At 36.6% G+C, this 15,241-nt stretch overlaps 1 protein-coding gene across 5 annotated transcripts in view; it reads left to right on the top strand.

Moving 5' to 3' along the window:
- The window catches only part of gus (splA/ryanodine receptor domain and SOCS box containing gustavus), a 77,426-nt gene that overhangs the window by 35,166 nt on the left and 27,019 nt on the right, over nt 1-15,241 (top strand). Inside the window, exon 1 of one of the 5 annotated variants that reach the window (XM_028321346.1) lies at nt 4,873-5,048. The exons of the other annotated variants lie outside the window; for them this stretch is intronic. The gene's annotated coding sequence lies outside the window, so the exon portion shown is untranslated. Of the gene's footprint in view, nt 1-4,872; nt 5,049-15,241 lie in introns of those variants that run through there. 5 annotated transcript variants of the gene reach the window in all.

The following is a 15,241-nucleotide window of genomic DNA, read 5'->3' as shown; positions in this document are numbered from 1 at the left end:
CTTGATGGCGCCTCGATCCGACAGGTGAGCTCAGGAACAGTGCTCGGCGTGGTGATCGATTCGGGTCTTCTGTTCACGCAGCATGCACAGGACATTGTAGAGCGCGCAGCCAAATGCTTCGGGAAGGTTTCGCGTGTGTCTGCGTCCTCCTGGGGCATTCGATACCCCGGTCTGCGCATTCTCTACCAGGGAACGTTCGTTGCCACGCTTGTGTATGCTGCGGCGTGTTGGTTTGAGCGGGTCAAAGTCCAGTCGGTGGGCGGGATTGTCCTGAGGGGGCAGAGGCCGGCACTCGTGCTGCTGACGAAGGCCTACCGGTCTGTCAGCACGGCCGCGCTCCCGGTCTTGGCCGGAGTGTTGCCCGCCGACCTCGAGGTGGAGTATGCTGGACGGACGGCTGTACTGAGGACGCGCCAGCTCGCGACCCTGGACGAGATGAGCAGTCGAAAACGCGATATACGGGATTCGGTGATCGTATTTTGGCAGCAGCGTTGGGAGCAGGAGACCAAAGGTCGTGAGCTCTATCAGTTCTTCCCGGAGGTGGCTGGTAGGCTCAGCATGCGCTGGGTCCAACCGGACTATGTGACCTCGCAGATACTCACTGGACACGGGTGCTTCAATAAAAGGCTGAGCGACATGAAGCTGCGAGAGGGGAGTATGTGTGAGTGCGGCGAGAGTGAGGAGGACAGGCACCACGTTCTGTGGTACTGTCCCCTGTATGAAGACCTGCGGTGTGAGATGCTGAGTGGGATAGCGCTCTCGGAGGGCTACGGTCCTGCGTGGTACCCCGATCTAGTCAGCTCGGAGGCGAACTTCGCGCGGCTGCGAGGTTTCGCGCACGCGTGGCACAGAAGGCGAAACGGACAGACGCCTAGCGGCCAGGTACCGGATGGTGCCAACGTGATAGTGGAGTCCATGCCCCAGAAGGGGGAGAGTGGCAAGGGACAAATGGACAAAGATTAAAGAACTTGTAGAGAGTCAAGAATTGCGCGCGGTGGAGTGCAATCTGCCGTAGGCAGCCGCAATTCCGCGCGCATCTCTCAAGATTCGGCCACAATAACCGCGAGGTTGGTATGGCCATGGGTGGTGGTGGGATTTGATCAACTGCCCGACGAAAAATCAACGGTGTGCGCCTACTCTAAAACACGAAAGTTCTTCGTCCCTTCTATTTGAATTTGTGCTCTACATTACATTATCTAATTAATGTTTTCTAATTTCAATAACCAACAATGTTATACCTATCTTTCGTAACCACTCACTCGTAATGAAGATTAACTAAGTTGTCGTAGTGTGTGATATAACGTTGCTTCCCTGTTATATTGATAGACTTTCACCGGCTTGCTGGCATGGTGTTTGTTAACAATAACCAGTTAATCTTGAGATATACTGCGGTTCCAATATTCCTGGTTACTTATACTTGATTATGCGTGTGTGATGCAGACGAAACTTGATTAACACGGGACACTAGGCTTTTCCAATATTGCCCGGGGCGGATTGTCGATAGGTCATTAATTTTGACGCGCTTTATTTTAAATTTTAAAGTGGAAAATATTTCATGGGAAGTGTTGCGACGTATACGTCCAGTTAATTGGTGTCACGACAATGACCGTGTCTATTAGCCTATGAGCGGTAATAAAGAGCGGACATTGCTGCGTTATGCCAATAACTACCACACATACATGGCATAGTATACTACTCCTGCTAATCGAGTGAACTGTAACATCCCTCTAGCTAGTGAAACTATACTTATCAGTATCCTGAATAGGTCACATATACTGACTTGGTTCATGTATGAATCATGTATTTATGTAAAAGCTTCTGTGCCTGAAAAAGTTTGACAAAATTTATTCAATTAAAACTTAAATTGACTTTCAAACAAATAACATGAATGGCTTAGGAATCTTATGAATCTATAATTTATTTGTTACAGAATAGTTTATTATGACTAAAAGATCCAGAACGTAAGGTAAGGATTATCTTTCTCCGAAACGATTCAGGTCATTTCAAACTTTGAATATTCTAACCAAACTGGAATCCGGTACAAGGTTTTACCATCTAGAATTCTAGATCTGCACTCAAATTCGTCTTAAAACTAGTTTCAAGGCTATGATCGCTCTACATTTTAGAATTCAGACAATCACAAACTTGATACCAGTTCCGAGTTGGAATCATGATTTAAGTGTATTTTTAAATTAAATACTGTAGCTTAAACTACAAGAACGTTACTGATGATATCGATCTCGTATCGTAATTGATCTTGTTGCCAATCTCCAAGCACGTTGAAGGATTAGTGACCACGGATGACGTCCTACGTGTGATATTCAGTTTTAATGCTGCCAATGGCCGTCAACCGTACACTTGACTGTAACCTTGCCCGTCGCCGCAAACGTTACCGGCTATTGCTTACCGAATCATCACGTTAGGCCAACCGCGAGGCCACCGACGGGTTTGGCACCTGATTGTTTATTCCCAAGCTCACTCAACGTTTCGCAACTGTTGACTGTTGATCCCGTACTTTTCAAGTTCATGTATTGTGTGAACAAACTCCGGAACAAAATTACGAGATCCAAGTTCAAGTTATATCATAACAGCGTAATAAGCAAGCATAATTTTATAATTAAGTAAATAGATACAGTCAGCTTTAAATTTATGTTTATATTTTGCAACTTTGACCTTTATTTTGAGCGGATTAGGTTCAATATTAAATTGCATCTGACTGTAAATAGTCTTGTGGTAACGTGACAATTACATAGTGTGGTGCCTAGCGTACTGTACAAGGTGTGGTCCAAAGCATATGGCCTTAGGTTGTATCTCTAGGTCATTTTTTCCCTAAATTAGTAGGAAACCTTTAAACGCCTTCCGCGCATACATAGACAGCCTACTAGAAGGACTATTTGATTTCTAATATTAATATTATTTAGCCAACATCTCAATTAACTATGACATAATTATTAAATAAATGATGTGTAGTTTGTCTTGCAATATTGAATAATTTAAGCTATTAAATTACCTACTTTTTATACTAAGAAAATAATCATTCGCTATTGGTTGAACCTGAAGCAATAACACTAAGTCATACCAAAGAATATATCTTGTAGTCGGTAGATATATTAAGTGCGCAGGTGGCCGGACGTTAATATTTCCTTGTACCTGCCTCTAATATTTCATTTACTAAATATAAACGCAATGGGAAAAGGTTAATAAAATCCTAACCAGAATGTATTGCGGAAAACTGCGCGAGGAAAGTGTTCGTACGCACCTATTTATCTCTTGTATGCTTTTACGAATTTATGTATGTACCTATAGCCACAGTAATATTATGTTGTTCCAGTTTCTTAGCTCAACTCAAGGTATTTTTGCGCTTTATATTTATCTCACCTTTTACTTTTCTTATTTCAGGTAATAACAGCTATTCAACCGATGGAATAATGTTCACATTAATTGTAAGTTACAATATTTTCTATATTTTACGAGTTTACTACTAACTAATTACTGCCAAAATTTTTGGATTGAGTCTGAATTTTTGCAATTAAAATTTTCCACGACTCGTTTTTTTTTCCAAAAATAAAATACATACAAACCTGTCAAGTCGACCTTTGCCAAAATGATTACGCCACAACTTTCAAAGTTATAACTTGTGTTGTGTCGAGGCTGCATCACAAGGTTCCTTCGAACATTAAAATATTTTATAGTCCTCGCAAACCGTCGGCGCTTTAGCAAAGTTTGGGATTAAAAAGCCCATTTACATCCAAAATTGAACGTTTCATAGACACGCGCTATATTCCAAATTTTGTTCGAAATGAGTTTGGTTTCAACAGTTTGATTGGATCTCGATTGAGTCTAAGCGGATATGGCGCCCGCCTAAGGGCATTGTTCGATGATATGTGTTCTGATGCTCCCGAAGCCGATTAGTTCGAGCCGCCCATCGCCATCAGCATCAGCCGATCGATATCTAGGCTGCATTACTCGTACTAAGACCCTTCGATAAATAAATATTACAACAGTTATCACCAAATCTAAACTTGATCGTAACCAAGTGACTGTAACACCGATACCTGTCACAGCACCGCTGAATAACGGCCTAACTTAGTATCGGCATCACAAATGCATGGAAAAAGTTGTACGCGTAGCGGTGCATCTTCGCTGCAAATCTCGCTGCGCCATCATTTGACACACATTCCTATACCAAGCTATGTTATTTATGTGCTTCTCGGTATAAATCATTCTCATCGAAACACCCTGTGCAAGCATTCGAGAACCCAGTTATTTATCCGGCTGCGAGCACCAAATAGGAAGTAATCAAAATTCAGATTCCAAATAGAACTTTTAAGTTTAATAGAATGACGGTAAAACCCGGAATTTATGACGTTAAACGACGACTTCGTTTAATAAATTACTTTTTAAGAAGCCATTGGATAGCGAAAAGTCCATTCCATTCCAAGAAGACGAAAATACCGTGTTGCTATTACGTGTATTAATGTAGTATATTACGATGTTATTTGTGCCGTCTTAATTCCTTTTTAAGTTTTCCACTTTTACCAATTTTATGGCTTTTTTTAAATCCTTCAGCAATGAAAGAATTCAGATTTGTGTTATTAAATTTTTTCATCGATTCAATGTTCCTTCGAATCGCCGATAGCTGAATAATAATTATGCGACGCAACGATTCGTCATTGATTCGCTTAAAATAGCATGCCAAAATCAACATCATTCTTGTGTTGATTTTAGTACTATATTCCCGTAACACAACCAGTTTCAAGGAAATAGTGAGCAACACACTTATCGATACGACAAAATATCTAACGGAGCGAGTTGCGTGGGGGAAATGGACCGAGAGCCTGTTCACGCGCAGCGCCATAATAGATCGTCATCCGTCCCAGTTGGTTTCGGCGCGCTGCACCGACCACGTGTATACGACATTTGGCGTTGCAACCGCGCGACAATACACTGTACCTTGTGTGTGACAAGTGAAACAATTCAGTTTGTGACAATGACAGTGCCCGCTATAATAGGAACTATGTGTCTCAGCCAGGATAACTGTGATTGAGGTATGTCCGCTCTGTTATCAGCAACGCTGTGTTTTTGTTTACACTTTTCTAAAGTGTTGTCAAACAACCAACTTCTAAGTGCTCTTAAGTGTTATAATAATTACTTAATGATATTGTACTATGGTTAAGAATTTAATTATTGATAACTTGGACAATTAGTGGGCGTCATAACAATTACCACGTGACACATTTATAGGACTGACTACTGGCTTTGATTTTTTTGTATCAATGACTGTATTGAGATATTATTTCCAATTTCAACAGTATAATAATCCTACATAGGGTTTATTCGTTAAAATTATGATGAAACTTCTTTAGTTCCGAAATTGGCTTGAATAAAACCTTCTAAACTACCGTTACATCTAAACTCGTGGAACTTTTTGAGATCTAAACAAGTGATTAAATTAACATTGTAATAGCTCTGCTAGATTAACCTTTTATTGATATCGTGGCAATGATGTGGCCTTAGTGCTCGTGTGTCTCGACCGCAGAATAATAAAACCCGCTATACATTTAGATAGCTGGATATCGAGTTACTCAGATGCATTTGTGATCATAATACTGAACAGAACCTATATTCGTCTGGCGATGCCCCGTATAGCTTAAGTGGCATTGGTCATGCAGGTCTGTTCCAAATATGAATCGAGATTTGGGTCGCCCGAATATAACAGAACAATGTCCAGTAAAAGCGAATGCTAATAGTTAGTCTTATCTGAGTAATTAATATCCTAATTAAGTGCGCTATCGTTGTGGTTGTGGGTAGACATCTCCAAATTAGTTATTATGTTTTATGATTTTGCATTTTCGACATCTTTTATGTGTTATTCGTCTTTGAAAATGTTACAATATATCATTTGTCTTCTTGCAAGAATGGTGTGTAAAAGGTGAATTCAAATTGCCGCCATTTATTGAGTAACCAAATAATCTACAAAACCATTTGATTCTTTTCTTTTTTTTCTCTCTCTCAATAAGAGGCGGTTGAACTCGAGATTAACGAATTCCTGTAACAAATTAAAACCCTATTCTTAGTGCTTACGAAAAAATATATTTTAAACGAGATCCTCTACATTCTCTGAGAAATCCGAAGTCCCCAAACTAATTCCTGAATAATTGATGTGCAGTTAACAAAGACATCCTATTCCTATTAAGCCCGGTACAATTACACAGTATAATTTACAAGAACTAGATCGTCTGACACGTCGTTATCTCTGACCCTTGGCTATAACTTTAGCTAACAACAGTCTGGCGATATAACCCTTCCAGAAATACGCAAGCGTGTTATCAGCGCGGACGTGTGTCGTGGGTGACCCGACTTGGGGTCGCATGACGTTTGTGCGATTTTGTGTATCGCAAAAAGATCGTACTGTAGTCGCACACTTTTTTAAGATTCGTAATAAGTAAAAAAAAGTGCCCTTTCTTTTCTTATCTTCGAAACCAGTAAACGTAAAGTTTAAAAAAGTCACTCAATTTAAAATTATTGTGAAAATTAAGTTTATGATAAAAGTCACACCTAATCATAATATCATAAGAATTCTCTATTATAATATTTTATAAATTACTTTATTACAACTTTATTTTATTTAACTATAAAATGTTAATTAAACTACTTAGGTATTTGATGCAATTAAATTCTACGAAAGAAACCCTACGTATGCGAGCGACTATAACTCAAACTAAGGCGTTTTTTAATTAACTGAAGTATTACAAATAAAATGCAAATACAAGAATTTTATTCATAAGCATACTTGCATAGTACAAATACAAGAATTCACAGTTTGTATTCATGACCGTCTTATTACTTGGGCTTGTGTAAAACGAAATAAATATGAATTGTAATGAAATAAAAAACACCTTAATGGAGGTGTTTTCTTATCAGGCATGCACTCGTAGTTGCGTGCGCGCGCGCGTGTGCTCAGTACGCGACCTGTAAATGTATTTTATTGTGGACTTAAAATTTGCCTTTCAATACGTGGCACATGCTGCGATCCGCGACGTAAACATAGTTACTGAAAGTGGAAAGCCTTGGTATTATCGAGTAGGGAGCACGGGTATATGCTTATTTAGCAGCACCGACGGCCGTTCTACGTGATTGCGCAAATATTTAAGCTGTTGCCGATTCGTTTTCATGCATGATTCGCATGTTGACTTCGCATCGATAACGGGACTCACATGACCTAAAAAAGGTAATTTGTCTTCATTGAGGTGTGTGTTACTGAGCCGGTGTCAACACGATGTGATGTTCCCCACCTGTAATGAGGCCACGTAGAGCTTTGCCAAGGAACAATACTGGGGGTATGTGCTCGCAACGTAGAGAATTTGCGCTACCTTTAAGAATTCCAGGTTTCGTATGCTTTTGTTTGTTTTCCTTTCGAATACAAACGTTTGAGATTTTGTGTTGCTTGGGTTTTCACATGGAAATGTACTTTGCGTAATATTCTGCATTGTCGCATCGTGAAGCGAAACAGCGTTTGTATTTCACTCAATTAATGTTTTTCCTTCAAATAATTACAGTTATACATTTTTGTACTAATAAATCTGTAACACATTGTATAATGCTTAGCAACGAAATGAATTGTTAATTATGCATGACACGCACGTTGTGTAAGAGTATTCGTGTAGAGCCCTAAGTCTGGCCACGTTACCTATACTCGGATTAACTTCGCCAGACCCGGCTCATTATGCATTGTTAATTTTCCACGGTTTTAAGTCGTAAACCATCAGGCCTTTAATGTTTTGCTTTTGGAGCTCATGCGAACGTTAAAACAATTGTTATACCTCTTTTGCAAATTGTGTGTTGAAACCGTGTTAGAAGAAAGACTATGTACGACTCATAGTCTGTGTTCTGGTATGGCTGATTAGGGTCAATAAATAATAAATCAATGACACTTATGAATATTGGTTATAGTGGTTTTTCCTTGTTAAAATGTGCTATAATCATGTTGACTAACCTTTAAATAATTTGCCTAATTTAACATGGTCGTTAAATTACTGACAGCCACTTAATAAATATTACTTTAAGAGCGTTGTAGCAAAAAGTTGACATTCGAATTTTAGGTTTTTATTGCTCGACGTCGCGTAGTGAGTGCGCAAACTGCATTTATCTTTACAATTTCAACGCTGCGTCGACTAAACGATCTTAATCCGTAGTTGAATCGTACCTAAGACAACAATATAGAAATAATGTATTATTTACCTATTTGATTTTTTCTCAGATCAGACTTTTAGTAAAATCAAGTTACGTAATTAATATATTTTTTACACAAGTAAATCCCGCGACAAGTTTTTAATCTTTAAATTGAGTAAAGTAATAAGTTGATGGGTTTGAATATAATAATAAATATTTAGTTTTTGTAAGTCTAAACAAGTCAGGAAATCAATGAGGTAAATACTGATATCATTGTGATTTTATAGAATTTATTATTATAAAACACGGTCATATAATGCTTTTATGAAAAAAATCAGAGGAACTAAGATTTTTATCCATAGAGCAAAATTTATCTAATCGTGTTTTTTAACAGTTATCCCATTAGGTACACATACGTTCTGTAATACAAACCTTTCAAAAACAATACTTGTCAAAAAACCAAGTCTCGCTACTCAGTTGTTCTACGGTAAAAAGTTGTGAGATCCATGTAATACCAAGTCCAGTCCAGGAAATCTTTAACGTTTTGCATAAATATATTGACTTGGCCATCGCATGAAAACACGTGTAAATTAAATTATTTAGTGCGAAACGAAACGAAATTTTGCATGCCTGTGTAGACATACAAAATTTCAGCTCAATGGGAAAACGGGAAGTAAGTAAAGGACAATGACCAAAAGTGGTCCAAATATCCACCACTAATGAGACCTATATTGGCTTATAGTCCATTAAATAGAGATTAACTTTCAGTATGGGACGAAAAAAAATAAGCTGTCAGTAAAAAGTTATGACCGTATGAAAAATTGTAGTAGTTTACGCGCTAATCTCAGGAACTACTGGTCCGATTTGAAAAATTATTTTTGTTATAGATAGCCCGTTTATCAAGGATGGTTTTAAGTTATATAACATCACCCTACAACCAATAGGGGCGGAGCAGCGACCACCCGACCATAATTCCAATATTGTTGTCCTTCTTCTGAGCTTATTTTTTTTTCTTTTAGCGATAATCTAACACGGCACACTAAGCGACATGACATAACATGCATAGATTAATCCAAAATGTGCGATGGATAGAATGATATCAAGAACATTTTTTGGATGAAAAGGTAAAAAACATGACTTTTCATTCAGTCATAACTTTTTACTGACAGAATATTTTTGATTGCGGTTTGGTTATGATGAATCAGTATTTAGTAGACTATTTTACTACATAGGTCTCGTTAGTGGTGGACATTTGGACCACACTCCATACATTTTTGGTCATTGTCCTTTTAAGTTGCAAGATTTTACGACCACAGATGTCAAAGAAAAAATAAAAGGTTGTAGATAGCTTTATGAAGGAAAGAAAGATTTATGAAGAAAATAAAAAGTACTGTCTACGATACATTTGTTAGGCCGTGTTGCACCGTCTTACTTTAACATTGACATCAAAATTTTTGATGTCAAAAATCTGTCCAACATAAAACACCGGTTATTGTCAGTTAGGGTCAAAGTTAGGTGGTGCATCTCAGCCTTAGTGTATTTTAATTAAATTTAATACAAATAAGGATGACGAAAATAATCGACAAGTGATCTCACTCGAATATTTCTTATAGTAGGTATACAAGATGTCGAACAAATGGTTACTTACTGAAAAAGTGCTTCATGAGACCTAGCAAACGGCATCAATAATATGTTTAAGAACGAACTGAATCTATTCAAAAAATCTATATTTCCAGCTTTCATACATTTACAAGCAAACACGAAATCAATGGTTTCTGAGAATTCTGAGTGCCTTAATGCCGTCCCCTTTAACTATTTATTTAGTATTTATTAATTAGTATCTCTTGATGATATTGTAGCAAGTTAAACCTAAAATCATGTTTTCCGTAAATAATTTAAATAAGAATGCAATTTACGAGTTTGTTGTTTGATTATTATATATTACTCAATTAAAAATTTAAATTTAAAAAATTAACACTTCTAATATGGTAGGTATGGCTGGCGGCATACATTTAGTATGAAATTCGGAAACATTGAATTTTCGCATAGATCCAGTTTATTCTTTGACCTATTTATTGTTATTGTTTTAAAGAGCTCATGAAGCACTTACAGGAACAGTAAACAGTTTCTCGATATCTTGTATAATTAAAAATCAAGTGAAATCACTTATCGTTTCCACCCTGTACCTATACTTTTAAAAATAAACTCATTTTATACGTTCATTTGTATAAGTATCTACAATACAAATACCTAACCAACTTAGTTGACGTTTTATAAAACTATTTGTCTAAGTGTCATCGAGCGACCGCTGGTGGATTTGCCATTTACCTGACCTACCCCTTTATTACTAAACGTTTAATATCAGATGAATAGTTACGCACCAATTTCTTTCATTCAGTCGTCAGTAATTGAACTTTCGGAAAAACATGACGAAGCGTTGTGTGACCATACAGACGCTATTCAACTTTTATTAGTAAGGAAGAGTATATTTTATGTTGGTAGAAACACAATAGCATAGACTAATGTTTTGACACCCTGTTAAAATTTTTATTAGTCATTTATTTTTTCCTGACCAAACAGATACCATAATAATATCTTTTATCTATTCTACCCATATTCTGTAAGTAAAATAATAAAAAGTTTGAAAAGAAAGAAATTACAAGTCCGATTTACCTAAACAAATAAATTAAAAATACTTGCGGATCAAAAGTACTCAATCATACTACAATTTACGAAAAAATCACGCGTGACGCATATACGTCAGTGGGCAGTCAACTGACATAGACCCGGCGTCTACGAGTGCCAAAGCACGACTGATTTATGCCATTTGATGCACCCGATTTTATAGTATTTTCAAATTAATTTTTCATTTGAAGATTGAAGATAGATATTTTTTCTTTTTCACACATTAATAATACTATCTTTCTTCTTAAGTATAAAGTAGTTTATGTTGCCAAATAACTTTTAGATTATGAGATGTGACCTGTTTTCTTGCAGTAATTTTCTCAATACACTTTCTTCTTCAGGGTATGCTTATTCTAATGAATACATTTTATCTTCTTTATACTTAGAAATTTTGTTGTAATATTAGTTCAAAGTTGTGCCTTCGCGAGTTACCTGGAAATCGGGCTTTCGAAATTCGCTGTTTTCGTAGGCAAAAATCCAATTTGAACGAGATTTTGTCAATAGACATTCCGTAAAAACGTATGATAATTACGATGATATAAGTCAAAAGAAGCTATAACAATAAATTATATGACTAAAATCATTTCGAAATCTGCCAAATTCTCGATTTGTGCATGAAAAATGTGACAACGCTCTTAAATCCTTTGAAAGGAATCGAACTTTGGCACGAAGTACGATTCTAATAAAAAAAAAGTTTATTTTTACACTAACATAAAAGGCTCTGCATAAGTATTTATTGTACGCTATTTTATTATTTATTGACTTTGTTTATCTTTAATGATATTAATTGCAATGCCCTACGGTGTCTTATTTCCGGAAGCGTAGGTGTTCATTAATCCAATTACCTTTTACTATTAGAGCAATAAATTAATCACAAAAACGGCCTCCAAATATTATAAATTTTCTATGATGTGTGACTAGCCAGCCCTCACGAATTTGATGTTGACCCCACTGCAAAAGTGGTTCGTATTGACAAGAACATTCGCGTCCGTAAATATGGAAATAACACAAAAATCCTGTATAAATAGGCAATTTTTATGAGAATGGGTATTATTTTCTCTACGAAAAGAACATTTTCTATTGTAGCAATGAACTTGTTTTTTGTTAAAATTAAAGTATAGACGTCTCGAAGTTATTTTTATTGAAGCAATAATTTTATTTGTATTTATCAAAATTAAATGTTAATTCAATACTTTCAAGGATTTCAGATATTCGTTTTCATAATCCCCACTGGCACTGCACGTATCTTTCTACAGATATTATGTATTCAGTAGCACCCCTTCTCCAATAGTTTGTATTATAAATGTAGTTTCGTGCCTGACAATAGATCGTTATGTTGTGCAGTTAAAACAGCTCTTATCTGCATCAGCACTGTATTTTCTTACCTTTTCTTTTTTAACAGTTTGCATTGTCAAACTGCAAACGCTGTTATTCTGGTAAAAACTCAATAAAAATAGATTGGACTTCGCGCGCCGCGTCAATTGTTCAAACAAGGATTGTCTCTCTAACGAAGCCCAGCTTTACACAAATCCTTTATACTGGGCATTAAAATGTGTTTCAATTCTCAACTTTTGTTCAACCGTGATTTTTCTGCTCTTCGATGTGAAGTTTGGTTGCCATAGGCACTGATTGTTACTACAAACTGCTGACGTAATAGTTCCGATCTTGGTTTATTAATTACACCCCGCTTCGCTGTAAAAGTATCACGTATTTCATGAATGAATGACTGGGAAAACATTAAGTTTTATGAATTGTGGTAAGTATGTATGAATTTCTAATACAATGAGGATCTTCTAGAGATTGTAATTCAACACCATAAAATAAGCAAGTAAGCTTTTACTCGTGGGATAAAAGAGTTCGTTTTTAAATTTACTATCCCTAAAGTATTACCGTCGTGAAAGGATTCTGCTCTGAACCAAGAATAATCCATAATAGAGAGGATATTTTCAAAAGAGATTTTCCATTGAACGTCTAGCTGAAGCAACAGTCGTGTAGAGCAGAACACCGACCTAATTAAATTGTTGCTAGTTTCAAGACAGCAGCGTTTTCGCTTCACCGACCGGACTTAGTAGTTTGGTTCCCAGTTGTTACGCCGAGCGGGTACTACAAGACTTACTCTCACTGTATACAAATTACTTCGATAAGAACAATTGCAACAACAATTATTTCGTTCAACCTTGTTACCACAAGTTGCGGAAGAAATGTTTCATGCTCAACACTGTAAGATTTTTTTAAATACTAATTTATGGGAACAAATATCAGCCTCATACTGCCAGGCTTTATTTACCGATTTACAAAAATATTCGTAACCAGACGAAGAAACAAAGATGTTTTGATTGAAAAACACTAACGGACAAAAGTCAATTCCACTCCTAAACATTGCAAATGATAAGGCAAAGAAGGTCATAATTTATTTAAGATATCCCAATGTTTGCTGTCTTGTTTGGTTTTCGTCAACTGGGTGTTTTTGCTAGGTCACCGTGACCTTAGAGTTGCGTAAGACGCATCGGTTCCTCTTCCTAGTTGCTCTTTGTTTACACTGGCCACCGATTTCCGCCGATACGAATTCCGATGTTTTATTATGATTTTACCAAAAATATGTCATTTGCATTAAATTAAATTAATTTGGAAATGGAAAACGCTTGTAGTTTCAAGGTTTTTCTTAATGATAACTCTACTATCGGTAGGGCATTTTTAACAAATATTTTTAGTTATATTTTTGTACAAAATACAGCCCTATATTTTGATTTTCAACGATTCCCAAATTGAAGTGTGTTTTTGTGATAAAGACTCCATTAATTTTTAAACTTTCAAAATAAGGTGTTTGCCAGCTTACACCCTACACATAATTTGAAAGGCTATCATATTCATACATAAAGCGAAAACGCCGACGAATCGTGTTATGCTTTTTTCAGCACGAATTCAGTAACGCTCGCTACGAGCTTTCATTTTGGTGAAAAGCGCAATTTTCTCCATTCACTATAGCCGCCTAGTGGAACCGTTATCATCCAACCCACCGCGTGGCTCCTATTTCCTAATGGCGGTTTCGCGTGCATTACTTTTTTATTGCCTGCCTAGTGTTCTGACTAATGCCTAGATGCTTATGCCTGCATTTAACAAAGGCTGTTTAAGTGTTCACTGAAACGATTGCGTGGAAAAAAGCTGACTGGGAGCGAGCTGGGATTCGCACAAAGGGTTCTATTTTTTTGTTCTACCTTATAATACTTAATTTTACGAAATTGTGTCGAAAAACACCTTTTTCTTGTACATTGTTCTTTCTTATCCAAAATCAAAGGGAAACTTTAATTTCGGTTACTAACTTAGTCAAATTAGTAACTGACAATTTCAAAAGTGCACTCAGTAGGTCAATGACTCAGTCAAACATCGAACGATTCGAGAACTCGAAGGTGTTTATTGATTTACTCCGACGAGTATTACCTAACAACTCACACCTATAAATTAGCTCTCTGCAGCTCTGTAATATAAACTAATTATTTTATTACATAGTGCTAATCATAATACGTAATTAACACTAAGTAGTAATTCTATGAAACAACTAATTTTGAAATGACGGCCATATAAATGTTCGTCTAGTTAACGACTCTCCGTTTATTTACTAATTATACCATTCAACTTCGAATTTATACTTACTTGTACAAGGTGTAGAGATAGATTGGCAAAAGACATAACGTCTAATAATTCCAGATTTTTCACTAAAAGCATTTTGAATATTGTATGTAATGTATGTTTATGTGCAACCTGTCTCTTACTCCCTGTAATTATAACATTGCAGCAACTGCTATGATACATAATTATTATATGTTCTACACTAGGTTTTGATACTTACTTACTTATAAGTAAAACCAATAATTATGATCTTAAAAATGGTATTTTCTTTTTATAAATATGCCAATTTCTTTGACTTTAGTGAAAAGAATGTGATCCAAATAAGATTTTCGTAGAAATCTCTGTACTACGAATTACCATTCTCAGAATAAGATTTTTCAAAAAATGTTCATTACAATACAGATATTTTTCAGTGGCAGTTACAATCAAGATGACGCAAAACAAATAAATTTCTTATTATCAAGTTACTATTTATCCCAACAACTTCCGCGCTCTATCTATGCAATCGGTTTCCTCGTCCATCATCGCGCAACACTTCTAGGTTGGTTATTTTTATTTCCTCCATAACGGTATCAAAACGTTGTGTTCGTTATTTTGCGAGTGCATTTTCAATATCCATAAATATCGTATTCATGATAGGGTATCGATTCTGTCGGTCGCGCTATCTTCGTCTGAAAATATCGGTCGGCACTAGCGCTGGGTGGCGCTTTATCTCCGTTCCCACAGCGTCATCGTCTGCGATTGCAACTTGTGTTAC

The sequence above is a fragment of the Ostrinia furnacalis genome, unplaced genomic scaffold (genome assembly GCF_004193835.3).
Source record: "Ostrinia furnacalis isolate ACB-3 unplaced genomic scaffold, ASM419383v2 OfSCF7522, whole genome shotgun sequence".
NCBI classification, from domain to species: Eukaryota; Metazoa; Arthropoda; class Insecta; order Lepidoptera; family Crambidae; genus Ostrinia; species Ostrinia furnacalis.
Note: the sequence above shows the minus strand (reverse complement) of the source record. Positions and strands in the feature narration are given on the sequence as shown.